Source organism: Notechis scutatus, chromosome 2, assembly GCF_049901735.1.
Source record: "Notechis scutatus isolate UNSWTSFEM ecotype Mainland chromosome 2, rNotScu1.2, whole genome shotgun sequence".
Classification (NCBI taxonomy): domain Eukaryota; kingdom Metazoa; phylum Chordata; class Lepidosauria; order Squamata; family Elapidae; genus Notechis; species Notechis scutatus.
This window is the reverse complement of record NC_142010.1, coordinates 173,024,612-173,039,988: the sequence shown is the minus strand read 5'-3', so window position 1 is coordinate 173,039,988 and position 15,377 is coordinate 173,024,612.

Below are 15,377 nucleotides of genomic sequence, written 5' to 3'. Positions count from 1 at the left end.
GAAGAATTCTGGGAGTTGAAGTCCACAAGTCTTAAAGCTGTCAATTTTGAAGACCACTGCTTTAAGGTGTGAGAGAGTGACTAGGCCAAGGTCCTCCAGTTGGTTTTCATGGCTAAGGAGGGATTTAAAGTCATCATCTCTTGCTTTCTAGCCTTGTGCTTTAACCATAGACCAAAATTGGCTGTTCATTTCTTTTCAGTAGCAGCTTTCTTGTCTTATAGGCACGATTTAGCATTTGCAGGTTATATAGACATTGTCCACCAGCCAATGGGAAGGGATAAGATGAACCTTCTTTCTTTACTTCCAGAAATGTCTATTTGGTATAGAATTGTGCAGGTTTGACTTCCATCCAGGAGGAAGTTATGGCAGCCACCCAATTTCATCAGAGAATAAAGCAAAATGATATGGACATAAAGGTTTTGTTTTGTATCAAAATTTCACAGAACCCAAAATCATACTTATTTTTCTGAGATCTAGGCTCAAAACAAATGTTATTAAATACAGTATTATTAATATTATTAAAAATATATAAATCAAATTCCCAAGTCTTAAAGAGACATGTTGGCAACACTAGTTAAATGTGCAAAGGTTGACCTTTTCTTCATTAGATATTACTTTTCACTTCCTTGAGAATCCTCTAAAATATTAACAACAGAGCGGGGAGTTATCTGAATAAACACTCCACTTATTTTTCACTGTTGAAAGAGCTCAAAAATATTTAGGTAAGATGTTTCCTTTTTTTCCTTAAATAAATACTATGCTAGAAAGTTTCTTGAAATGGATTTTATTTATTTTCTATAATTGAGACTGTATTTTATTTAATATAGTTATGATTTCATGATCTGAATGCAAATACATTATAAAAATACTTCACCGGTAATTTCATATGTTACAGTGGACTTTCTCTTCTAAGCAGGTCTTCAAAAACCGGTCTTGAATTTTGGGAAATACTTTCTTCTAACAGAAGCATAGCTCGGTCAATTCTATCTATTATTATTTTTATTATAAATGGCTAGTAGCACTCCTATTCAAAAGGCACACACTGTTATTTGGAACTACTGGATCTGAGCTGCAAAAATTCAGATCATTATTAGATGTTATCCAAACCTTGGGGGAAGGGAACATTTTCCTAAAGATAAATATATGGTATTTAAATGATTTAAGATTTGAGAGCCAGTTTATTTTGTCAAGGGCATAAGGGGATATGAGGCAGGAAAGGGATTCATATACTTCTTCAAACCTGAACTTCACTGAATGATCGTGAGCATACTCACTTAGCTTAGCCCACTTTAATGGTTAGGTAAAAGTAAAGGTTCCCCTCACACATACATGCTAGTCGTTTCTGACTCTATGTGGTGGTGATCATCTCCATTTCAAATCTGAAGAGCCAGCACTGTCCGAAGATGTCTCCATGGTCATGTGGCCAGCATGACTAAATGCTGAAGGCTCACGGAACGCTGTTACCTTCCCACCAAAGTGGTCCCTATTTTTCTACTTGCATTTTTTACATGTTTTTGAACTGCTAGATTGGCAGAAGCTAGGAAAAGTAACGGGAGCTCACTCCGTTACACAGCGCTAGGGATTCGAACTGCCAAACTGCCAACCTTTCTGATCGATATGCTCAATGTCTGAGCCACCGTGTCCCTTTTAATGGTTAGTTTTGTAGATTAAATGCAACAGGGCTGGAGAGTCAACCTTGAATGTCTTGAAGGAAAATAGATGCAAGAGTAAATGGCTTTTAAAAATATTTATACCTCAGCTCATTACAGAGTTACTTTATTTTCCATGAAAGTTTTGTTTCAGCAGCTACAACCATACTTGTTTTTTTAGGAATAGCCAGCAATTTTGAATAAAGAAGCTAGCTCAGTCTGGCTTCACTCCTCCAATCGGAAGAGAAAGAAAGATGGCTAAATCTATGCCTGTGGTACTCCTGCCCACTAAGAGAGCTGTACAAACAATGACAAGGCCTTTCTCAAGAGGGGGGTAGTTAAGACCCACAGCCAATGAACAATTTAAGCATAGCCTTCCTCTCCCTGTTTTATCACTCTTTCAGTTCCTTACCTCAATGCATCTTTGCGCTTCAGCCTTTGTTTTCAGACCTGCTGTGTTGGTTTGGAACTAAGAACTCATCTTCCATTTTGTGTTTATTCACTAGTTTAACTCATTGTGTGATTGGACAGCAAGTTACTTGCCATTTGAAAGAGGACCAGGAATGGGCTTTAAAAAAATAGATGGAAGGCAATTTATAAATAGTTTGTTAAGATTATTAACAAGATGATGCTCCATTTTTAAAGCTTATGTGGAGTATGCAGCTGAGAGAAAGAAACCTGATGAGGCTCTTATTTGTGTTCCTTTTAAAACTTCTTCAGAGGTCATGTTCATAGTTCTAGCATGTTCACATGGAGCTTCTCTCCCATTGACTTCACAGAAAACACTATCTAACATAGCCAGCCCCAGCCTGAGGGGATTCCTTCCAGATGTGCTCAATACAACTGACATCCTTCTTGGACAGTTCAGGATCTTTGTGCTCAGATCTTATCAGATTGGGATATGATACATCTAAAGGATGACAGATGGAGGAGGATTGGAGAGTTGCATTTAAGGTGGTATTTCCCAACCTTGTCAATTTTAAGAATCCTGGACTTCAACTCCCAGAATTCCCTGGGCCAGCATGCTAGCTGGGAAATTCTGGGAGCAGAAATCCACACATCTTAAAGTTGCAAAAGTTGAGGAACCCCAGTCTAACATTTTGAACACTTTACCTGAGATATTTGATCAATGACAGCCCACTCAAGTATGGACAACTTATACATGGGTTGACTCATAGGAAAGCATATTTTCTATGAATGCTTGGAGATTTTACTTGCTCCCTAAGCTCAAATATGATAACGCATTGTAAATTCTGTAGAATAATTGCAGCCTCATAATAAATATGTTATTTTTATGTGCTGAGAATCTACTTTCATTATTATTTTAAAAGAATTCATGATGATCCCACCTAGCTTTATATGCAACATAAAATCCAATTAAGGGGGCTCTGTTCTGCATTCATTAAGCCCCGGTTTATTGTGTAGGATGGAATATTCCTTCTAATAAAGTTTAAAAGAATAAGAGAAAGGTTCACCCAAGGAATAATTGTTAATCACTTGGATTATGTTTAAGGAGGTGACATTTTAAATGGCATGGTAAAGCACAAGTTATTTGTCTAAAATGCTGTGAGTTGCGAGTGATGAAGCAGCTGTTCTCCTGGCAGGGTGTGCCAGGGAGTCCTTTCACAAGGACTATGCTGATATTGAAATGGAAGGGTGAAAACATGGCGTGAAATGATAACATGATAGGCAGGGAAGGAATTGGTTCTTTATCGTGGAAGAAAGACCAATAGCCAAACAGAACCATCTCCCATAATGTTCCCACTCCTTCTATAAATTCTGTATTTGATTGAGATGCTTGGCTAACAGAAGCAAATATGATGGGCAACTGGAAATGGGGAGATCGGATTTTAAATCTCTTTGCAGCTGTGAAACCAACTGGCTTTGTGAAAACTAATATTTTTTTTAATTTAGTAATTGTTTCATATTGGTATTTTTTTACTTTGGGTGTGAAAAAATAATTTCTGTTGTCATGCTCTCCCCTACCCATTTTGTCCTCAAAAGGGTCTATTACAGAGGTGGTATTCAGCAGGTTCTGACCGGTTCTAAAAAACCGGTAGTGGAAATTTTGAGTAGTTCGGAGAACCAGCAAATACCACCTCTGACTGGAGATTTTACAGTATCCTTCCCCTGCCACGCCCACCAAGCCTTACCCACAGAACCGGTAGTAAAAAAAATTGAATCCCACCACTGGTCTATTAGGAATAAATTAAGTTTTGGCAAATGGAATGGAACGGAACGGAACAGAATAGACTAGAGTAGAATTTTTACATACATCCATATAAATAAATGAAAATATAAATTGGCATAGTATCAGGTGTGTTAGCTCCAGAGAACCCACTGCATATGATCGTGTTATAATGCTAGAACAGAACAGAACAGAACATGATACAATACAATAGTAGCAATAGAGAATCTCTGATATTCTTCTTCAGGTGTTAAATGATGTCTCAGAAGATGCTGGCTTATTCTCCTACTCAAGTACAAGTTATTTGCTTTGTTACTTGTTCACTCCAGACCATGTGACAGTCATTCCTTGGACCTCAAAATGGCTTCCTCATAGATAATATTGTTATATCTTTTTTTTCCAATTGGCAATATAGAAACTAGAAGTGTTTTAACTGACTATGTGCCATCAAGCCGTTTTCAACAACCACAAAGATAGATTTTCCCCATGAGGAAGTGTTTTAAGTCTGTTTTATTCTCAGAGGGGAAAATAACTCAGGCTTTATGGATGGTGTTTTTCAAGCTTCTGATTTCACCCACAGTTTTAGATTAATCTTAAGCTCTCCCTTTCTACATTATTCTTTTACAAAGAAGTGGTTGCACATGTACATGTGTGAGTCTGTGAACCATTCTGTAAGAATGAATTTTCTAACTTTTTATTTTTTTATTTTTTACTGAAAATGAACAGATGAAGGTTTTATAGAAATTGAAAGGCAAACTTGGCGCTCTCTGGCAAATGTTAAGAAAGTTTTTCTTTGATTTCTCTTAAACCAAGTGATTTTAGGCAATCATTTGCAAACTTGTGGCCCTTAACCCTCCCAACCTTTCATATTAAACTTATTATAGAGAGGACAGAAATATCAAGAGTGTGGAAGAACCGTGTCATGACTTTCTTTCAATCACTAACAGCGTGACCTATTTTCCTAGTTATCTCAACCTTTTTCATTAATTGAATTTTGAGCCTTGTCCTCCAACCCTATAGCAAGGCCTCCCTGTTATCCTTTCAGTATATTGCTTACTAATTGGAGTTTAGTCTCTAATATCCCAAGCCTGTTATATTAAATAAACCAATGCATCCAGGTTTCTTGGGGGAAAAAAAAATCTTTCTTTAGCTGCGCAATCCTTCAGAAGGCGATCCTTTAGTTACCACAATTTTAACTTATACCTCTTTTAGTATAGATTAAGCTATAGGTTCTATTCATAGTGCTTCTTGTTTTAAATAGTACCAGCTGGTCTTATGACTAAGGATTCAGAATATCCAGTTCAGTCCAGTTGACTGTCACCCCACATTTGAATGACATTTGAGATGGGGGTTGGAAAGATGGCCAGCAGTTGTTGTGTATAGATCTTTCACACAAGACCCTTGTCAAATGCTCTGTGTCTTCTTCAAGTATGGAGTGTGGGGGGATTTCTTCAGTTCACATAACTGCAGAATTAATGAAATTATGTTATTTATGTGTTCAATTTACAGGCCACCCAATTCCAAACTACTATGGGAGGTTTATAATTAAAAGTTTAAAATAAACTTTTACAACATACACACACACACAAATCACGAATGGTCCTAAAAACAACATAGATCCAATAGGGACTCAATTTTCCTGAGCCTGAGAGAATAGCCAGTTCTTTAATAGCTTCCTGAACATCATCAGAATGAATCATATCTGGATCTCTGGAAAAATGTATGGACCGAAAGGGATTGTGGAGATAATCTAGCTCAACTTCTGGCCAGAGCAGGAATCTACAACTACAGTGCCTCCAACAGATGGCAATCCTATTTTGATTCCAATGGTGTCCCCCCAAAAAAAGAGTCCCTCACTTCCTGAGACCATCTTTTCAATTGTTGGATAGCTTTTAGCATCAGGAAATTCTTCCTGGTCTGTAAAAAAATGCTTTCTTGTTATTCCTTGTCAAGGTGGACTCAGCCTTCCCTCCACCCAAAATCGGTAAAATGAGGACCCAGATTGTTGGGGGGAATATGTTGCCTCTGTAAATGGCTTAGAGAGGGCTGTAAAGCACTGTGAAGAGATATATGAGTCTAAGTGCTATTGCTATTTGTACCCATTGCTCCTTTAGTCAATGTAAAGTGACCACATTCTTACTTTTCCCACATGTTAATGTGAGCCAACATGCAGCTACATGCTTAAATCAACTGTATTTTTATTATATTTAATTGTTTTAGTTCCTTTGAGTCAGTCTTGATTCCTGGCAACTGCCTGGACGACTTCCTGCAGTTTTCTTGGCAAGAGTTTGGATGTGCCCTTGCCTCTTTTCTAGGGTTGTGAGTGAATGATTGGCCCCAAATCATCCAGCTAGCTTCATGTCTAAGGCAGGACTAGAATTAGTCTATCAATTTCTAGCCTTAACCACCACACCAAATCATCCCTTAGGAAATGCAAAGTGACTATATTCTAATTTCCTCCCATACATGTGAGACAGAACACTTTATATGTTTAAATCTACTGTATACTTCTTGAAATGCTGTGGTGCAGTTTGTATCTCAAATGTATATAGAAATGTCTTTGAGGAAAAAGAAGTTGTGGTGTAGCAGAGTCGTGAGTAGAAGAACAAGAGAAAATGCCAATCCTTACGACGTATTCAAACTGTAAAGCTCTTTACCATAGAAGGCCAAGCCCTTATCCTCTCTGATGGATTTCTGTTGGCAGAACTTTTTATTTTGTAACCTATCACTTCCCAGGATAACTGGGGAGAGAATGGTCAGAAAGATGGATATCTATGGAGATTTTCAGTCATCCAACCCATAGTTGTCCCAAAGGTGCTTCTTCAAGAGGCAACTGGACTTTCTGGTTTTTCTCTGAAGATGTTTTGCTTCTCATCCAAGAAGCTTCTTCAGCTCCATTCCCCACCATCCAGCCAGAGCTAGAATAAGAAGCGAAACATCTTCTTTGATGAGAAGCAAAACGTCTTCAAAGAAAAACCAAAAAGTTGCCTCTTGAAGAAGCACCTTTGCACCAGAAAGATAGGTTGGTGATTGCAATCATGCCTGTCAAAGACCCACTGATTTTTAGCACAAGTGATATAGGCACACATACAAAAGAAATGGAACTTTACCCATGCAGTCACATAACCATCATGTTGACTTCCTATGGGTGTCTGACAAGTAGATCCAAAGCATGATTCAACTCCTTGGAGACATTTATGCTCATGACTACTCTTCAATCAATGTGCATCAGACAAGCAGAGAGACTCCTTTAAAAAATTATTATTATTTTTTGCTAATACATTCTGTGGCCTGAAAATGTTAGAAACACCTACTGTATGTTAGTTACTGTGTATCTGCAAGACAAATTAAACCAAGGTTTGTTCTTTGAGCAGACATCATACTTCTCATCAAACCTGCTCAGATTTCTGTTAATTTTGCCTCCCGTTTCAGCCTTCTGTGTCCCTCTCCAGGGATCAAAGGTTTGCTGTGAAAAACAAAGTCAAGAAAACTGCATCACATGAACCAAACATTTCTCACAATTCTCTGGATAAAAGCCAGATATCGCGATTCCACTGATAAGTATGGAATAGCCAAGATTTGACAAGTGCAGTCCTTTCACAAAGCTGGAATTTATTAACTGGCTTCTTCTAAGGGTTGGTTAGGAAGATCTTATTTGTTTGTTTGTTTGTTTGTTTGTTTGTTTGTTTGTTTGTTTGATTTGTCAATCGCTTACAAGATAATAGGTATAAGTATAAACACGAGTAAGAATGCAGGAAATAGGTATGAATAAATGGGGAAGGTAGGCACGGGAAGGGGTATGCATGCCCCTTACAGACCTCTTAGGAATGTGGTGAGGTCAATAGTGGATAGCTTGAGGTTAAAGGAGTAGGGGTTAGAGCATGTAACAACAGATTCAGGTAGTGCATTCCAGGCATTGACCACTGTTGCTGAAGTCGTATTTTCTTCTGCAATCAAGTTTGGAGTGGTTAACATTGAGTTTGTATCTGTTGTGTGCTCTTGTATTGTTGCGGTTGGAGATGAAGTGGTCATTCATTCCTTTGCTTCATTTAGCAAGTACTCAAAAAGCCGTTAGTAACATTTTGAAAAACAGCAGGAACCAAAACCAGTTCATATGAAAATGGAATGTTAAAGCTAGGAATGGTGAAATGAATGTGTTCTTACATATTTTTGTGACTACTGAGGGTGGGAGTAGGAAAACCAAATCACCTTTGTGTCTGGCAACTTCATGGACATATTCATGCACTTAGGATCAAAACTTTAATGAAAGCCCATTGAGTAACTGTAAACCAGTTCAGACTTTTCAGTATAAGTACTGTATTAAAGGATTCTTGTACCTTGTACTGAAAAACAGTTACTTTTGCACCAATTGCAACTTCTGGACTCTTTGGTTAAGGGTAAACCCAAGTGAAGTGCATTGCAGTAGTCAATGTAACATCGAGCGAGAAAAGGCAAGAATCATACCATCCTCTTCAGGACCTATCCTTGTTCCACACTGCAATTCCTTAAATTGTGACATCTCCTGGCCCTTCACAAGAAGCAAAGGAATTGAGTGAAATAGAAAGCAACCAGCTTTGAATTTCACTCCGTTGATTTTTAAACACATTTGGTCAACTGCAGCCTCATCCATAACTCTTGAAATGGTATCAATTCTTTCCTATTTCTTGTCTATTATAGTCCAAAATGACAATTGTACTTCTTTCATGATTTTCCAGCTCAAAACCAGCCAATCATCCATAATTCTTGGTGGTCCCCCATGCACAGGGGTGGGATTCTACCAGTTTGCACCTATTCGCTAGAACCGGTTGTTAACATTCTAAGCAGTTCGGAGAACCGGTTGGTAGAAGAAATTACTGGCCTAATCCTGTAAGGAAGGCAGGTAGGAAGGAAACATTCTGGTGTTGCTTACAGAAACTGCCTCTCTGTTAACCCTTATTACATTCTTGGCAGGACTAGACTTCCTGTCTCTGGAACTTCTTTGGAGTTTTCCCCCCCCCTCTCTTTTGCTGATACTTTGCTTGTGTGGAGTGACCATTCAAAGTTACAATGGCACTGAAAAAAGTGACTTATGACTGTTTTTCACACTTATGACTGTTGCAGCATCCCCACAGTCACAAGAGGCCAGGCGAGGAGATGCGTGCCTCGATGTGAGTGATGTTGAGTTGGCTACGCCCAGCCAGTCACATGACCACCAAGTCATGTTCACCCAGTCACATGACCACCAAGCCACACCCACCAACTAAGCCACAACCACAGAACTGGTTGTTAAAAAAATTGAATCCCACCCTTGCCCATGCATGAATTTCCCTTGATCTTATAGGTTTGCTTTCCATCTCTATTGTTTCATTTTTTAAAATTAGACATAATTAAATATTTTATATATAAATATAATATATATATCTATAGTTCGTCAGACGAACACTAAAATGCCCAGAACTCTCTCTTCTTTATTAGGCTGCTTTATTAACATCTTCTGAAAGCATACAAGCTCTGCATCAGCAGACTTAGACGTATACATTTCATCTGAATCAGAGAAAAAGACAAATCCTTCTGGGTAATATTACCTAACCTTTTAAAGATCTTCATAGATCTTCACTGCCATTGCCAACGGGCTCTAATAATCTGGCCTCACGGACCTTCTGGCCTCATGGACCTTCTTATGGATTCTTTACCTTCTTGATCCTACCAGGGGAACTGTGCAGGCTATTTATGTTTCCTCCAAACATAAGCATCTTTGACTTGCTCAGCTTCCCACAACCTGTTCTTCTTGCTCTATTTTTCTGTAGCAGAGAGTCTGTCAGCCAAATTCTCCCTGTTGGCTTCCCAAATGCAGCTGTACACCTGAGCCGGCAAAACCTCATTGAACTCAGGGATATTGCAACCTTGAGTTAAATGCCTGCAGATAAACCTGAAAAGCAGGTTCAGCATATTGCATGATTCTCCTCTTGGTGGGACTCAGATGAACTTGTAGACCTTAATGACTTAGACTTAGAATAACTTTATTGTCAGTTTGAATGTACACTAATCGGCATACATTAAAATGAAATTTGTTGCATAACAGCTCTCAGAGGGTCTCCACCTCCAGTATACACTACATAAACGTGACAAAATAAATAAATACAAAATTATGCTTATACCCACATTTATTATATGACATGTAGAAACAGCACAGTCTAGTTTGGATGTATACATGTACCTGGTGAGAAAAATGAATCTTGCGAGTTTAACAGACAGATGGCATAGGGAACAAAGCTGTTAGAGAATCTGGTCGTCCTACTAGAAATCCTTCGAAACCTCCTCCCAGAGGGGAGTGACAAAAATAGACCGTGAAGTAGGTGTATGGGATTTCTAAAAATGCTATATTGTATGAGGGTGGCCCTCCCCAAACTGATACCATCCCTCCCCCAGTAATTGATAGTAAATTCTGATGGTAAATTTCACACACCAACCCAAGGGTGGGATTCAAATTTCTTAACAACTGGTTCTGTCGGTTATGGCCTAATTTGTGGGAGTGGCTTGGTGGTCATGTGACCAGCTGGGCATGGTTTGGATGTAAATATTATAAATATTTATGTAAATATTGAATTTTTTATATAAAAAGAGCAACTTTTACCCAAAACCAGGCAAAGCAGGCAGGCAGATTGCTCACAGAATCACAGATTAACTTAGAGGTCTATCTATCTGCCATCAGCTACCTCAGTCTGCATTAAAAAATAGAAGCTTCGGTCCTAAGGAATGTTCAGCTCTGCTTTTAGATTAGCATTAGCTAGAAAGCAAGAAATGCAATGATTTCCTGCTTTCTAGCTAATCTAAATCTCCTGGCACAACAGAACAGCTGATGGTTGGGGGGAAAAAAGGAAAAATAGCAACTTAGCAGGCAAGTTTGATGGAGCACATGTCAGGTAAGGAGTGAGTGGGCAGGGTGGGGCCTGCCAGTGGTGTGATTTGCCGGTTCTCCGGCAAGTAGAATCCCACCCCTGGTGAGAGTGCATTTTGCACGCGTGTGTAGACCATTTCCAAAAAACTTCAGCTGTGTTGCCTGGACAACTGACAAACACTGCGCAAAGCTGTGCATTTCAACCTCCTCTTCTTTCCCACTTTTTCAACCTCAGCTGTGCCGCGCAAAAGCAGCTGAGCCTGAAAAAGCAGGAAATAAAGGACAGCCAAGAGCCCAGGCAAATGGGTGGGCCTAGAAGAGCAGCAGACGCAGAACCAGTTTGGTGTCTGCTGCTCTTCAGAGCTACCAGTTCTATGGACCCTGGCCGAACCCATAGCATCCCATCCCTGCACCAACCTTCATTACTGCATGGAGTCTTCAGGAGAAATTCATGCAAGCTAGAGAAAGAAACATAGCATTAGAACTTTTATTTCCAATGCTTTCAAGTTATCGTTGATTCTTGCGAACTGCCTAGACAAACTCCTGCAGTTTTCTTGGCAAGATTTCAGAAGTGGTTTGCCATTGCCTCCTTCCTAGGACTGTGGGAGAGAGAGAGGGATTGGCTTAAGTTCACCCAGCTGGCTTTGTGTCTCAGGCAGGACTAGAACTCACAGTCTCTCAGTTTCTACCTGATGCCTTAAACACTACACTAAATGGGCTCTTAGAGACCTTGGATATGTTTGTGTCTGACATTCTACGATCTCTATCTGCAAAGTGTGTGTGTGTGTGTGTGTGTGTGTGTGTGTGTGTGTTGTGTGTGTTTAAATAAAATGTATAAAATATTGGGGGACCAAAAGTTATAAATAACAAAAAAATCAAATACTCCAATAAGAGCTTTTATTTTATTCAAATAATGTGTTTTAATGTTCTTTCTGAAGAAGAAAAAATCATAGAGAAGCCTCTTTTTATAGTAGTAGTAGTAGTAGTAGTAGTAGTAGTAGTAGTAGTAGTAGTAGTAGTAGTAGTAATCTACCTATCTATTGCATTCCCTGGCTGGCACCCCTGTAATTAAAATAGATGTGCAAATTTTAAGCAGGGAGTTAAGCAGATGTGAAATTCAGTTTGTTAATTGATTTCATCATGATCTGTCAGTTTTCAATTGTTTTACTGTCACTTTTCAATCCTCCAGTCAAATATCACACTGCAGTATATTTTTTTGTTCTCTTCAAACTGGATATATTGGTTAAAACTGGAGATTCAGTACAAGTGTCTTCCCTAGCCCGGGCAGGTATATAATACAAGAAGTAGCTGCTTTATTGTTGGAAATGCTGCATATTTTAGGTTCTGGTTTCAATGCAATGCATTTAACAGTGTTGTGGGAAATTCCAAATTTTCTTGGATTCGTATTGACAGATTAAGATGAGTGCTTATTGAACTAATCTTTCCAACTAATAAACTCAACATCCAGTGCCAGACATCTGAGTGATTATGTGCCATTGAGTTTTTTTGGGGGGGAGGGGTCAACTCTTAGCAATTACATAGGTTTTCTCCATGATGACCTAACCCTAACTTAATCAGGTATTTTAACAATGTACCCATAGTCATTGTAACTGAGTCCATCTACCTTGCTACTGGTTGTCCTCATTCCTTACACCTCTTGTAGCATTTGAGTCTTCTCCAGAATACTAGATCTTATGTACCTGAAGCAGGATAATTTGAGCCTGGTCTTAACAGATAAACAGATAATCAGAGTTGGAAGGGACCCTATAGGTCATCTAGTCCAATCCCCCACCCAAATGGGGGACCCTACACCATTTCTGACAAATGGCAGTCCAATCGCTTCTTGAAAGTCACAAGTGATGGCACTCCCACAACTTCTGAGGGCAAGCTGTTCCAGTGGTTGATTGTTCTCACTGTCAGAAAGTTTCTCCTTCTTTCCAAGATAAATCTCTCCTTGTTCAGTTTCCATCCATTGTTCCTCGTCTGGCCTACAGGCACTTTAGAAAATAGCTTGACCCCCTCCTCTTTGTGGCAGCCCCTCAAATATTGGAAGACTGCTATCATGTCTCCCCTGGTCCATCTTTTGTGCCTCAAGGGGAGAATATTGAGTTCGTCTATTCAATGATCCGTTTGTTTGTTTTCTTGATTATCCACAGTGTTCTCTTCTCCATCACTAAATTTCAGAAGTATCAATACTATTTCAATCCTATTTCTGCAGAGTCCAACTTTCATTTTCTTTCTAAATTTATATGCTGCTCATCTCACCATCAAGTGACTTTCACTTCTGTAGTTTCACGGGGAATATCAGCGCTAGCGTTATATTAAGACATACGACAATGCTACTCTACCAAGTGCTAGTTTCTGGTGTATTTCTTGAATGATAATTCCTTTACTGATGATCTAGGCTTCTACTTACACAGAAAAGCTAATCTGAAGTGTCCCACAACTCTACAGAAAAATGTTGGGGTAGAGAAGACCAGAAGTTTGTTTCCCTGGGTGATGGCCCTTTTGCCAGACAGCTGAAATGATTGAATTTTCCCCACCATAACTTTATTCAAGGGATATAGAACTAGCCTTGTTTTGTGTGAAAACAATAGGATCTCCAATCCTTTTAAGCAGAGGTGGTATTCAGCAGGTTCTGACCAGTTCTAGAGAACCGGAGGTGGAAATTTTGAGTAGTTCAGAGAACTGGTAGTGGAATTTTTGAGTAGTTTGGAATATCACGTCTGACTGGTCCCGGCCCCATCTATTCTCTGCCTCCCGAGTCCCAGCTGATTGGCTGGGTCTTTTTTTTTTTTTAATGAAGTTTTATTTGGGTTTTCACACACACAAAATACAAGTAAAACATCTTTTTTGAAAATAGCATGGTCCCGGGTTGAACTTCTTTATACAGACACAAACTCAATTTCATGCTCATTTTTGTGTTCTATTCCATATCTTATACTATTCTACATTTTCTATATAGTTTTTCCCCTTTTAATTTTCTCAATTTTATTTTGATTATCTCATCTCAATTCAAATCATTATATTTATACTTTTGTCTGTTCTGTTTCAATTTCATATTATCTTTTCTCATTAAACAAATTTTCTCTTGTAGTTACTAATTAGAGTATGACACCTTTATATCTTTTAATTATATCCATTCAACTCTTATTTAAACTTCAATATATACCTTAAGGTTATGACCTTCAATATAATACATAATACATAACTTCCAATCGAATTCTGCTTGGTACATTCTTATAATACACACTATATTCTTTTTTAAAAAAGGATTATAAATATATGTAATTATAAACCCTCATTCCATTCCAATTCAGTTCTATCATTAATAATCATTAAAGTCTTAACATCTTTAACATTTCTTGTCAATTAAATATCATACTTCCTTAAAGACACATATAATCTCCATAATTAATTTTTCCCTTATTTCTCTTCACATATGTTTTGTAAATCATTAAATATTCATTTTGTTACATTTATTTATTGACAAACATTCCACTAAGTTATGATAACTATTTTATCAAACATTTTAATCATACATTGTTTCATATTTTCTGAAATTATTTCTATTTCTAATATAACAATACTATCTTATGTACCTTTGCAGAATCCCTTTTTCCATTAGATTTTCACCCATTATCTCTAAATAGGCCCTGTTTCTCTATGTTTTGTTTCTGTCCTTTATAACTTCTTTTCCTTTCTTTCTTCCCTCTCTTCTTCTCTTTCCCCTTTTTACCCCCTTGTCTCTCTACTTCTAATTCTCTCTTCTGCATTTCCCTCTTCTGTTGCTTTCTGATTTTATACTTATTTTTCACTCTAATTTTTTTGGGAGTTGTTTTTCCCAATCTTAAACTTTCCATTCTCTTTTCCCCCTTTCCCTTTTTCCCCCCACCTAAGATTACTTGTTCATTAAAGATGGCTTTTTCTTTGTCACAATCTTCTTGTTCTGCAGGCATTTCTTGTTGTTTCTCATAATTCCAAATCTCCATTTCTAAAAACTGAAATATGAAACCAAAAGAACCTCTTCCTTCTTGTGCATCTTCTTTGTACTTTTTACGTTCCATTTTCAGTTCTTCTAAAAGTGGAGCCATTTTAAACAGTTTTAAACAACCACCTGATTGATTTTAGTCATTCAAATGCAATAACCAAGAATCCAGAGATCACCAAGTAATCCAAATAGTCCCAAGCTGTTTCTTCTTATTTCTTTTTTCACTTTCTTTTCCTGGGATTTTACTATTTTGTTGCGATGTTTCAGTTAAGATGTATCTTTTGGAAGTCTTGTTGAAATTTTGCTGTAAGTTCTTTTTAATTCTAGGCAGTCTCCTCCCTTCCAGATCCTGCCCTTTTATTCTTTTTCTCTCCTTTCCTGTTTTCAAAAGCTTTTAATTATCCAGAAATCTTTATTATCCCTTTGACTTTTTATTTTCAGCATTAAATGCCTATTAATGTCAAAGTGGATTTTTTTTTCCAATTTCTTGCTTAAGTGCTTAGCTGTCAGTATAGGAAGGAAAAAAAACAAATCCTTTCCCTTTTCTCTCTCCTTCGTAGCTTAGAAATCTTCTTAGGGAACAATGTTATTGTTTTTTTTTTTAATAATTTCAATTCCAGGGTACCTTATTTGTTGCTTTTGCTCTTTGACCTGGTCAACCAAAACTTTGTC